This window comes from Podarcis gaigeae (genome assembly GCF_964106915.1).
Source record: "Podarcis gaigeae genome assembly, chromosome: 9".
Taxonomy (NCBI): domain Eukaryota; kingdom Metazoa; phylum Chordata; class Lepidosauria; order Squamata; family Lacertidae; genus Podarcis; species Podarcis gaigeae.
Window position 1 is genome coordinate 33,763,217 of NC_139685.1, and position 12,198 is coordinate 33,775,414.

Sequence of the window (12,198 nt, forward strand, 5' to 3'; positions counted from 1 at the left end):
ACCTACACCCGGCAAGACTTCAGCTCGGTCCGCAGCCTCCCGGGCTTCCAACTGAGGGGGAGGGAGGAGAAAGGGGGTCGCCTTCTGCTGGCGCCTTGCAAAGGAGAAAGCGCACGCAGGCAGGCTAGGGAAGGAGCGAGGACTCCCAGCGCGCCCCGCCGCTTTTCCAGTAAGCCTCTCTGTGTTTACGTTATGGCATTTTTCTGTTTGTAATTATTTTTTATTTTAATTTATGTCATTTTTAACATGAGCCAGACCATTGCTCTCCCCTTTCGCCTTTTGTACACAGTGACTCTCTTCATGATAGTATGTCCTTTTCCATACACACACATATACATACCCCCTGGTATATTCCCCCACCTCTTCCCTTTTTCCGAGCGTGTTTACTACTCTTTATTAACAGACTTTTTTCTAATATTTCTTCCTCTTCCCAACTCCCTCCCCCCCCCCACGCCCCAGCCTGCCATTCCCTGGTGTGTCCGCTTTTTTATTTTGTTTTTTTTTAAAAAAAAAAAAGAATTTGCCCTGTCTTGCTTTATTTGTTTGTGTGAAATTTAGTTTGAAAGGAGATCAGAGAGAGCAGGAGGGGTTTGTCATGAGAGAATGACCAAGTGACCCGAAGTCTGATTATATGTCATTATCTGGAGACTCGGTGTATCCAAATTACCAAAACGGCCTCACTCAGCCAGATCAATTACATTTAGATACGGAGAGAGAGAGAGAGAGAGAGAGAGAGAGAGAGAGAGAGACTGAGGAAGGGGGGCGAATGAGGGAGGGGTTGGATACGCAAATATAGGCATGCCGACACCTCTCTCTCTCTCTTTCACTTTCGCCAGTGCAACGTGCTCAGCCTAAAAAACACACGTCGGTTTGAGCACCATGGGATCGCGCAGGTAGAAGCGGGCGCTACTTGCGTAAAAATGTACCGTATTCACGTGCCCCGAGGTTCGGAATTCATAGTTTAGTCGCCCCTGTTCTAGAAGGCTAGTGTGAACCCAAAGGAGACCGCGCTCATCCAAAAACGAGGTCTGAAAGCAAACGTCAAAAGGCGCCCAGTTAGCCACTAGTCGTGAGATGTGTCATGGGGGGCGGGTATAGAGCAAGGGATTCTCTTATGAAGTATCAAGTCGTGTAGGAATACAAACTTGCCAAAAGCAAGGAAATATTGTAGTGCAGAACAAATGTAGGATTGCCAATCCTCCCTAAGAGTTTAACCGCCACTGTAATCGGAGCCCCCATCACCCCAAGACAGTTTTGTAGTATTTCCAAAAGATGGTCGGCGTCTGACTCCGGCGACTCTCCATGTTTTACTTTTCTTAGCTATTACCATTACTCACATAATATTGATCTACCTAGAGGTCAACTTCAAAATCTGCAGCTAGGGTTGTCACTTTTTTTCTTGCCATCACTCAGTTACAGGGCAGGCAGAACTTGTCTACAGCGCGCCCCTTAAAGGCACAGGAACCCTGGCAGGGGAGATGAGGTAACGCGCGCTCAATTTGTTAACAATTGCAGGGCTCTGAGGATGGAGAGAAGGGGAGCAAGGCCGTCGTCCGCACGGCTGAGAAGCCAGGCTTCGCCTTCCATCCGCTGTCACGCAGTTCCATCAGGCTGTAGCAACGGGTGAAGAGGAGGGGCGCAGGGGCCCAGGGACCACTCCTCTGGTGCAGCTGAAGGACCAGCAATTCTCGCTTCCTCCTCCTCCTCCTCTTGATCGGTTTCCATCCCAGCTGGTCATCAGAAGAACTTGTCACTAAAAAATGGTCCCTAGATATAGTACTTATTTTCTCCTGCCTCCCCCCTCCTCCCAATATGAGAACATGTCTTGTGTTTATTGGTCTGCAAGTTTATTTCTTTAGTTCTGGAGTGGCTGTTGTTTTGTTTTTGCTGAAGAGCAAGGTTTAAAAAAAGTTTTCAGTCAATCAAGTGGGGGACTACATATCCATATCTCAAAAACAAAAAAGTGATCGGTCGGCCTGCCCCATTTCTTTCTTTCTTTCTTTCTTTCTTTCTTTCTTTCTTTCTTTCTTTCTTTCTTTCTTTCTATAATACCTCCCTATACCAGGAGGTCTCAGGGCAGTTCACAGAAAAAATCAAAACATAAAACCTCAAAATAAAAACAACCCAATAACCCCCCCAAAAAAATTTTTTTTCTAGCATTAAATAAAATTTGGATCATTATACAGATGGCTTAGGCAGTTTGTTTCAGATACTTAATATTTCTCCCACAGAAATTGTTAGACCATGCAGTGGGAAAGTCATCCACTCCTCTAGATAAATTTATTTATTACATTTAGATCCCACCTTTCTACTAAAGATCTCAGAGGAGCTAGTTGATTTTCCCAAGCCACCATTTTTATACTCCTTGTGAGGTAGGTTAGGTTATGAGTGTGACTGGTCCATAATCACCCAGTGACATGGGCCGGGGGGGCAGGGAAGGGCAATAAAAATACATAGCAAACTGAGGTTCTGCGCCCCCCTCAACAAAAGGTCTGCCCCCCTAAGAAAAATCCTGGCTACGCCCATGCCCAGTGAGCTGAGTGAGAATTAGACCTGGGTTGTGTCCCTCGGCCCTAGTCTGACCCTGCAAGCACTTCAGCTTATTGACTTTACCCAAAGGGTTGGGCTCAGGCTGCCTGCAGAAGGATCGTCCCATAAGAATGGTGCTCATTTGCCCTGGACTTAGGTGGGAATGAGTTTTCCCCAGAATCTTGTAGAAGCTATGGATCCGAGGGCTGGGCATTCGTAGGCATCCTCCTCTCTCTCAGTGTGGCACCAATTATCCTTAGAATAGCAACCTTGCAGGCCGCCCTTAAGCATGCTTACTCTGAAGTATTTCCACTTGGCTTTCTGGAATATACTTCTTGGTGAATATATTTAGAGTTTGAGTCTTAATTTGTTCCTCTTCCTTCTGCTCCCATAGACTCAGGGCCTTTGGCGTTGAATGGTTATTCCTCCGCCACTTCATCTGCAACTCCCAAAGAGAGCTTGGGTTAGACTTAATTTTATACCACTGGTTGATCTGGGGTCGAAAGAAAACCTACTAAGCCACATGAGTGGAAGCAAACGCACTTGAAAGCAATGGGCATTCATTGCTCAGAGGTAAAATGCAGGTTGACCCACCAGCCCACGTTAAAGTTCTAGGAATCTGTAAAGTGGTTTTCTCCCAATGGAAGTCATCGAGACTCACTCATCCTATATACTTTTACTTGGAAGTAATTCCCAATTAATTAAGGCTGAAGTCCTTAATTATCGAAGATAAATAATAATGAAATAAATAATATTTCTAACTTCCTTCTCATAAAACATCTTAAGACGATTAGCAGTAAAAACATCAACAAAGGCATGTATGAATACAGGGGTCTTCACACATTTCATATAGTGTACAATCTGTGTGCCTGCAGTTACAATGGCTTGAGCTGCACAAATCCACAAGTGCATCCTCTTTCACACAAACGTTTGTATTGCAACCTTAGACGTGATCCACATATTGTCATCAGTGAGTGATACAACCCCCGTTTTGCAGTTGGGGCAGAATTCACTCATTCATTTATTTGAAATATTTCTTAGGCACCCCTTCATCAAAAGATTTCAGGGTCGCTTGTACATAATACATATGTTCACTGTAATGCCAGAATAATCCTTAGGGAATGTGAAATGGAGATACCAGCCAGCCCCCTTTTTATTTTGAGTGAGCACTCTGAAACCTTCGTTCACACAAGCCAACAGGTACACCGTGGCAGAAATGGTCCGGTTTCTTTTGAGTAACAATATTAACTTGGTAACACCCAGAGTGGCCCTCTATGCAGTGGCTGCAAAAAATAAAATGGAATTTAAAAATCCGGAAAAGGGGGTTAGATAAAATCCCTAAATTGTTGTACTGATTCGGAAATTTAATTTGAAATCAAATTGAATTTTGTTTGAGTCTCTGGTCCTCATGGATGTTGGCACATATTATGGCTGTATGATCTGCATTGTTTTATTGGTACTGTTGCTGGGAGTTTGTCATGGCCTTTGACTAGAACAATAATCTTATATTGATCCTATGGAGTGAGCAGTCTTACTGTGCAATCCTTTGCATGTTTACTCAGAAGTAAGTCCCACTCTGTTCAGAAGAGAAGAGGTTACTTCCTAGTAAACGTGCTTAGGATCTCCGCATCATGTTGCAAGATCCATTAGGCTGTGTCCAACCTTACTCCTAACTCAGAGACGACCCATTGAAATGAACGGATGTGACTAACTTAGGCACATTGATTCCAATGGGCCAACTCTGAGTAGGACTAACATTGCTTACAACTCATTTTGATTTCAACTAATATTTGATGTACGCAACTATAGGAAGAAGTCCATGAATCACCCCCACCAAGTAAACATTGTCAATGTTGACAGCCTTACTTCCAAGGCTATCACCTTCAGCTAAAATTTGATTATTGAAAGAAAAAGACGACACGGAATAGCAACAAAATCGCATGTAATTTACTCTGCTTAATTCTAGAGACTTTGTGCCATGGGTCTGTAGACTCTTAAACGCAAAAAGAAAATAACATAGAACGAAGATCACAGAGAGATGTTTATTTTTATTTTTACCTTAAATATGCCCAAGACAAATTATAAAATGTGCGGGGGGGCGACGACATTACAGTAGAGATGAGAAAGAAACTATGCAAATAACAACTGTTTAAATATAGTGTCCATATTTGTTGTATATAGGGGGGCAGGAAGAGAGAGAGAAAAATGCGAAAGTCACCCTAGCAAGACTTCTCTTAGAGATTCTTCAGCAGGGCAGAAATTTCTGCCCATATGATTTAAGTACCATAGTGCATTTCAAACAGGACTTGAGATCGGAATTGGGTCCGTCGCACCTTAAATCTGGGGCGAGCATGGGCACTCCTTCATGCATTCAAATAGTTCTCTAGTTTGTCGACTAATAACATTGGGAAATGGCTAGGAGCGCTCCAGTGCCTCGATGGCGCGTCGAACAAGCCAGCCCTGACACTTTATTGATACCACCCACCCACAAACAAGTATTTTCTACTCCCCTGGTCGATTTGTGTAACTGGAACTGCTGGGGTGGGGGCGGGAGGGAAGAGGAGGGGGAGATGCAGCCCGCCAGATGTCAGCTGGCCTTCAAGACTCCCGGATTTCTGCATAAATTAATTATCTGAAGAAAAAGAAGGTTTGGCGGAAAGATGATACAAGCCTCTGCGAATAAACCTGTCAAGCTGTAGCCTGACCCCCCTAAAACACAATCAAGCTTGCTTGCCAGTGTATCCTCATGACTTCAGTGAAACTTGTTTCTGTGGCGTTTTAAGCCAACCGTTTCTCCTGGCTTGCCTCTAATCGGTTTAATAGGAGGAGATGCAAACCACAAACCCGCTGGAGTCACAGGACAGCCTTTAAATCCATCCAGCGCCTCCGGTCGAGCTGGGAAGTAGACTGTTCCGTTACCATTCTCGCTGCCCCGACCCGCGAATGACTCGAAGTCCTTCTGCAGTGGAAGGGAATCCAAAAAAACTGGGCGTGACACGAATGGAGCGCATCTAAGAGAAAAGCGGGATATAAATATGCAGCTATAAGAAATATATCAGCATTATGATCTTTCCCTATAAGGATTCTCTGTCTGTCTGTCTGTCTGTCTGTCTGTCTGTCTGTCTGTCTCTCTCTCTCTCTGTCTGTCTCTGTCTCTGTCTGTCTGTCTGTCTCTCTCTCTCCATGAACGTGGCGAATTCTGATGAAGGAGGTAAAGGCAATGATTTGCCTCCATTGAAAATCGTGGGGTGCAGTTCCCAGGAAAGGGGACGAGAAAGAATTGCTATTGCAATACAAGGGAGGGGTTGAAAACATGCAAGCAAACAAACAACACATCATGTGATGACAGCTGGTGGGGGGGATGAAAGAGAAGGGCGCACGACCTCAGGTGCCACCTTGCAAATATTTACTACTCCTTGGCCTTACTATGGCTGAGCTAATGCTGAGTTGAAACTTTGGCAGAACCCGCTCGCAAGACCCACCAGCTAATGTAAGGAGGACGATTTCAAAGGCGATTAATACACCCAGGACTTGATTTCATTTCACTGCGATTTACTTCCAGGTGAACCAACCTGTTCGGGGTTAGGCTGTAAAGAGCACAGGGCAGCCGGATCCTAAACACAGGTTTTGATTGGGATACGAAAAGTCACTACGGTTTAGAATCCCAATTTGGGTAGGAACGAACAAGAGGGAGGCGGGAGAGAAAGTGGCGATTGTCTTCTAAAGAAAACTGTTTAGCATCCGCGCCTTATTCAGGTTATAAATGCATGCGGTCGTTTCCGCTAGGAAGATTGGGGGGGGGGGGGGAGAGAGAGAGAGAGATTGAGAGAGAGAGAGAGAGAGAGAGAGAGAGAGAGAGAAAGAAAGAAAGAAAGAAAGAAAGAAAGAAAGAAAGAAAGAAAGAAAGAAAGAAAGAAAGAAAGAAAGAAAGAAAAGGACAACATCAGGTGCCGAAGTGTGTAGATTAGAACGAGGGCCACACGATGCCTGGTTTGGAGAGGTCTTATTGGGGACCGTCCTGTCTCCTGGTGTATCTGCTGTTTTCACTGGGAGCCCAAAGAAGCTGTTTAGGAGTACAAGTCAGTGATTGCAGTCCTACGGACGCTTATATTTTGGAGCAAGTCCCATTCATCCTGTTGTTGTTTGATTGTATTTGGGAGCGGCTTTAGAGGCGGAGGAGCCAATACCGGGGAACAAAAACTGGCACAGAAGTATATCTCAGAATTTGTTTCCGAGTCAGTATGAATCAGATCGCCGTGCTTGCAGAGGGTTTTGATTTTTTAATCTTAGGGGGAGAGCGCTCTTGTATTACCCATCAAAACTACAACTGTACAGCTTACATTATATTCCTGTTTTCCTCCATTCGCTTGGCTACGTGACTTTAGAACTCATTTTTAAGTGGCAATTTAAAAGCCGTGTGCCGGCTCCTTCATTGTTAATAAATTGGGAGGGGGACGAATAAAAACTAACTCTTAAAACACAAAAAGCGTTTTGTTTTCGATTCCCTTCAGTTAGTCTTTGGGGCTCCTTTGGTATGAGTTTTGCAAGCGAAAACAAATGCCTGCAAAAGAGTGCACCTCTCGCGCCCCCCCCCCCTCCTCTGATACAGACACGCATAATATAAGCACATATTTTCCCCTACTTGGGTTCATTTTTAAACCCAAGCAAAAGGGGAAACGGAAGTTAGAAGGCAAGGGAAATAATTTGGTTCCCAAGAAATAAATGTGTGGCTTGAAAACACGGGGACCGAAAGGGTCCCAACGCAGCCATCTAGCCGGTCCCGCCTATGTCACCTGTCCAGGGCCTTGCGCACGGAGGACTCTTGTCCGCGTCCACGAAGCGGAGCTCTCCCGGCACCCGTAGTTCAGGACCCTCTCCGGGACATACCTTGACCTGCGATTCAGTGACACACTTTACTGAACTGCGCCCTCCCTCGGACTTGCAGAATATCCACTCCACCGTGCTCCAGTTCCGCCCAGGCTGCTTTTACTTTTCCACACCAGTTTGAGAAGGCTCAGGCCAGAAGGACAACGAAGCTCCCTTGAAAGGCAACAAAGAAGCAGTTATGAATGTATTGCTGGGACTAGAATCTGGCAAAGAGAGCAACCTTATTTCTTTCTTCTTCTTCTTTTCCTTCTCTCCTCTTTATCCTCCAGATCAGCATCCGCGCATTTCCTCGTAGCCATCCTCCTAGTTTATAATTTTCTCTTCCCTTTATTCCTTTGCTCGTCCACCTTTCCTTTTCTCCCCTTCCTGCTTCGCAATCCATAACTCTGAACATCCTCCATCTGTGTCTCTGTTTATTTATTTATCCTGCATCCCAGGAAGCAGAAATATTGGAACTGAAACCGGTTGGGATCCATCCTCCTAAACACGTCTAATCCGCAATAAAGCGTTTAGAATCCTGCTCTAATTCGACTGAATCCCACAACCGCTCTCCTGCAAACCGTCATTTACTTAAGCAACCTATAAGTGTGCAGATTTTCAGTCTGAGCTAATAATATATACTACTATCACCAAACGTGAGCTCCTGTCTGTTTTACAGTTTATAAGCAGCACCAATATTTGGAAATTATCATAAAACCTCTCGAAGAAATAGAAATCAATGCTGCATTGTAATGGAGTTCAGTGCGCATTTCTACGAAGTCACACCTTTAGGATTTGAGTGGAAAAGAAAGCGCATACAATTTTTATTAGTATTATTCCTAGGGTGTGTATCTGTTTGAGGCACGGAGAGTGTGCATGCCGGTGTGTGGAGAAGATTTCAAAGGAGACTATGGGAAAGGAAAATAAGTGATCCTGCGCAGGATGCGTCGGCCTGGCGGTTTGGGGTAAATAAATAAAGCCACAACTTCTGAGAACCGCAGGACGCTGCGTCCTATTGGCGCGCTTTGCAAATCAAGAAGTGGCGCTTTAAAGGCCGCGGTTTGGGCGTCTAGATAAGGGAAGCCGCTCCCTCCCACCCCAAATGGCATTCCTTAAACGGTTTGCGGGCTGCTCTTCTGATCAGTATCTCAGGTGGCTCTGGTCGCATTTCGCTCTGCCGCTTGCTTGCCAAAGCTTTTTATCCCTGGAGATATTAGGGAACCAGCTGCAGCGGTTCACCACAGCCGCTCTCAAGTTTTTCAGGCTTGCGTTGGGGGCCCGCCTGAGAGATGGCACGCCATTTATTTGCACTCGAAATTGTCTGCAAACAAATAGGTCCATTCAGCCTCTGCAAAGCCCACATTTCTGGACTGATTAATTAACACACACGCGCACACGCATGCATCCAACCACAACGCATCCAACTATTATTCAGATCCCCTCACAGCTTTTTCTGGAGCAATGAACTCTTGCTAAACTTTGGTGAACAGCCGGACCCGCAAACTCAAAACTGGATTGTGGTCCAAACAACTCAGATCCTAATCTAAAAGTCTAAAAGGATTTTGTTCTAGGAGGAAATGAGTCCCGCTGCCTATGTTCAAGGGATCTTATTTCCCAGTACAGGACTGCTGCGTCAGAACACATAACGAAGCATATTCCTTGCAAACAAAATCAACTGAGGCCAAATGCGGGATCACTTTGCTTGGAGATCTGGGTGCTAATCGTCTTACAGTTCAATGCCTTGCATGTCTGCTCGGGAGCGAGTCACACTGAATTCAAAGGGCCTTGCTCCCAGAATAACTGTGGGCATAGGATTGCCACCAACATATGCCTGGACCTGAAAAGCGGAACCGGGCCAAACGCTTGGATGAACCCGTGGTCCTGGTGAGGACTCGGATTTTCGCGTCCTCGCTGCTCTCCTGACTGCATACTTCACTGTAAGTGGGCGCGACCCAAGTCCCACCGAAAGCCATGGCCCAATTCTCGTGTGACTGAATGGTTAGGATTGCATTCGGTGTTCTTCCCTGCGTTGTACATCACGGTTTCGCAAGAATAATAGCCAACCACGAGAGCGCCCTGGATTGAGACAGGAACACGCCGCAATATACTGGAAACAGATCTGCACGTCCCATTATAACATTCATGTGGCTTATATTTCTGTTTGTTTCCATTATACTACCGCTATTTACTCTGCATATTTCATTCAGCTCTCCACTCCCGCACTGAGCTACACATACACACCCACGCCACCGGGATATAACGTGCACTTAGGTTTATTTCAGACGCACAGTATTCTGTTCGGAGCAAACGAGAGGAACGGTTTTAAAATTATGTAGGATCTCGCTGGTGTTAGGATCATCGCCGGCGGCAGACCGTTCCTGACACTCTGATGTTAAAAGTTCACAATCCTAGTCATAATCCAATTGTACACCAGATTGCACCCCCATTTGAATACAACAGGATAAGAGTATAAGACTTATTTACTTTTTTTTTTTACCCTAAGCAAACAGCAAAGCTGCAAAACAGCAACCACGCCCTTTCATTCAATTTCCATTCGTACTAAAGCCGAGGGCACGCTCCGGTCTTAGGTGTGCTATGCATTGCAATGCACCAGCTGAATTAGGTTCAGTACCGCTGTCCCTGTGAGGAAGCATGGCAGGGAGAACCTATAAGCCTTTCGGCACGGTCCTAGCATGCTTACTCGGGAGTAAACGCCGCAGGGTTGTAATGAGGATAATTCAGGTAAGGGCGCACGGGACCGCAGCCTTAATATTTTCCCTTCACTTTTGCCATTCAGATTAGACTGTAACCAATAAACTGGAAAACAAGAAAAGCGACCTTGGAATGGATCCTCATCTCCATGTTTAATCTGCCCTTCCTTCTCTCAAAATATCAGGAAACCAAGAACATTTCCCCCCTCTGTGGGCCTTGCAAAAGCCTGCGATGTGCAAACAGTTAAGCCGATGTGCTCGGATTTGAGCCCATGGAAGCGACCACAAATAAAGAAATCGTATTTCCTTCCAAGGATTCTCCTGGATCGGTGATTTGTTGAACTCCGATTTTGGAACCGCGTCCTAATCTGCTCCAAATCCTACCAGTTCTCTTGCCAAGACTGGAAAGATTCTTTTGCCCAGCCATTGAGTCTTCGTGGAGGAAGGAGACAGGGAATGTACTCAGATTCCTTTCTCCGAGCTACCAGTTTCTCTGTGAAATGCAGTCAGGGATCCTTTTTCCTGTTACAATGTGTTCGACATCTCCCAAGCACAAAAATCTATCCCTTTATCTGCTGGCGTTGTGCCGGGCCTGCCTATTAAACATCTCTTTTAACAACTCCCTGCTCATAAGTGAAACCCCTTTTACTTTAAGTTTGCCTAGGCATTTCGATATAGATAGATATATTCAGTATTATGATTATTGGTGAAACAAGAGAAAGACAGGCAGATCTTTAAATTTTGGTGAAAGGAGAAAATAAGGTCACGACGTGCTGTTAAAAAGATTTGGTTACTTACCCAGTTGGGCTGGCTAAGTGAAGGGGAAGCTGAGTTCAGGCAGGGATTGTGTGAACGCCCAAACTGCTGAAATAAATTGATTCGGGTTCACATTGCTTTCTTTTGAAAAGTAATTTATTCCTTAAAATCTCTCTTGCACCCGACCCCCGTGCTTGGCCTTTTGGGCAACAGACTATTTTGTACAGACAGGAAACAAATTCCCCCGCTTTGCAACTGATTCGATCTAGTTTTTGATTGTTTACTTTTTGCCACGTACATAGTGCGATTGACAACTCCGGATAAGTCCTAAGCAAACTAGAAGTCTGCTGTAAAGTGAATTGCGGGAGGAAACTCATTTTGCACTGTCAGTAGAAATGGATCTCATTGATTTTTTTTGGGGGGGTACTTCCAAGTGATAGCATATTGTGGCATTCATTAGGGGGGAAATATTCTGATTGTCCCACACTACCCTAAAAAAATATATATATCCTGAAAAAAAGTCCTAACAAACATTTGTAACTTCATAATCCATCACCTCTCCGCTACTGCTGTCACTACTCTTTGAGTAACACAGTCCCTATTGCAAGATCATAAACAAGCATACAGTGACAGAAAATATACTCACATACGGGTGCATTATAATTATAATAACATAATTATATTGCATGCAGAGTATATGCCAAACCTTAGAACCATAGAACACCTTAATTGAGATAATCAGCTATTTTAGTCCTTACATCTATCAGCCTGTCTATCTGTTCCTCCATCTGGCTCTCCATAGCATCAACCCAAATAAATGCATGCACGCCCGCATACTTACAGCGAAACGTTGTTAAACCCTCGCGTTAACCTCTGTTGATGCTTGGAGGGGGGGACCCTTTGCCTCGTTTATTTTAATTATATTATGGATAGGAACCGCAGCCAATCCTAAAAGAGAAGCCGAACAATTAGCAGCGCGAAGATCAAAAAAAGTTTTATGGCCCGCAGAGGGAGGCCCCGCCTCCCGGCTGCCCGGATTGGCCCGGAGAGCCTCTGACGACATATATTAACCCGAGCTGCCCTAAACATGTAGCTGTACATGGAGATCGGCTGGGAAATTCGACCAGTGCCCTGCGCAGCTCCGAGACCGGGAAGCCTTTTTTGAGCCTTGATTTTTTCCCCCTCCATCGTCGCCAGCACCACCATCTTCTTCATTCTCGTCCTCTTCCTCAGCTTCTCCTTCGGGGCGAGGAAGAGCTGCGGATTTCCCTGGTGGGGCAGCTGCGAAGCAGCCAGCAAAGTGGATGGGAGCCGGTCAGATTTAACCGCAGGAGTC

The 12,198-nt window shown here is 45.3% G+C and overlaps 1 long non-coding RNA gene across 3 annotated transcripts; it reads right to left on the minus strand.

The window, feature by feature from the left end:
- Positions 1–4,557: 4,557 nt before the first annotated feature.
- On the minus strand, positions 4,558–11,821 carry LOC310852054. 3 transcript variants are annotated; one of them, XR_014567966.1, is made up of 4 exons: positions 11,704–11,821; positions 10,905–10,967; positions 7,417–7,569; positions 4,558–5,540 (listed from the first exon to the last, which is right to left on the minus strand). It is a non-coding gene; the product is annotated as an uncharacterized lncRNA (long non-coding RNA). The 3 variants fall into 3 exon arrangements; XR_014567967.1 differs by having other exon boundaries at positions 10,905–10,970; positions 11,704–11,819; XR_014567968.1 differs by lacking the exon at positions 11,704–11,821 and adding an exon at positions 11,621–11,703 and having other exon boundaries at positions 10,905–10,970.
- Between the last annotated feature and the right edge of the window lie 377 nt (positions 11,822–12,198).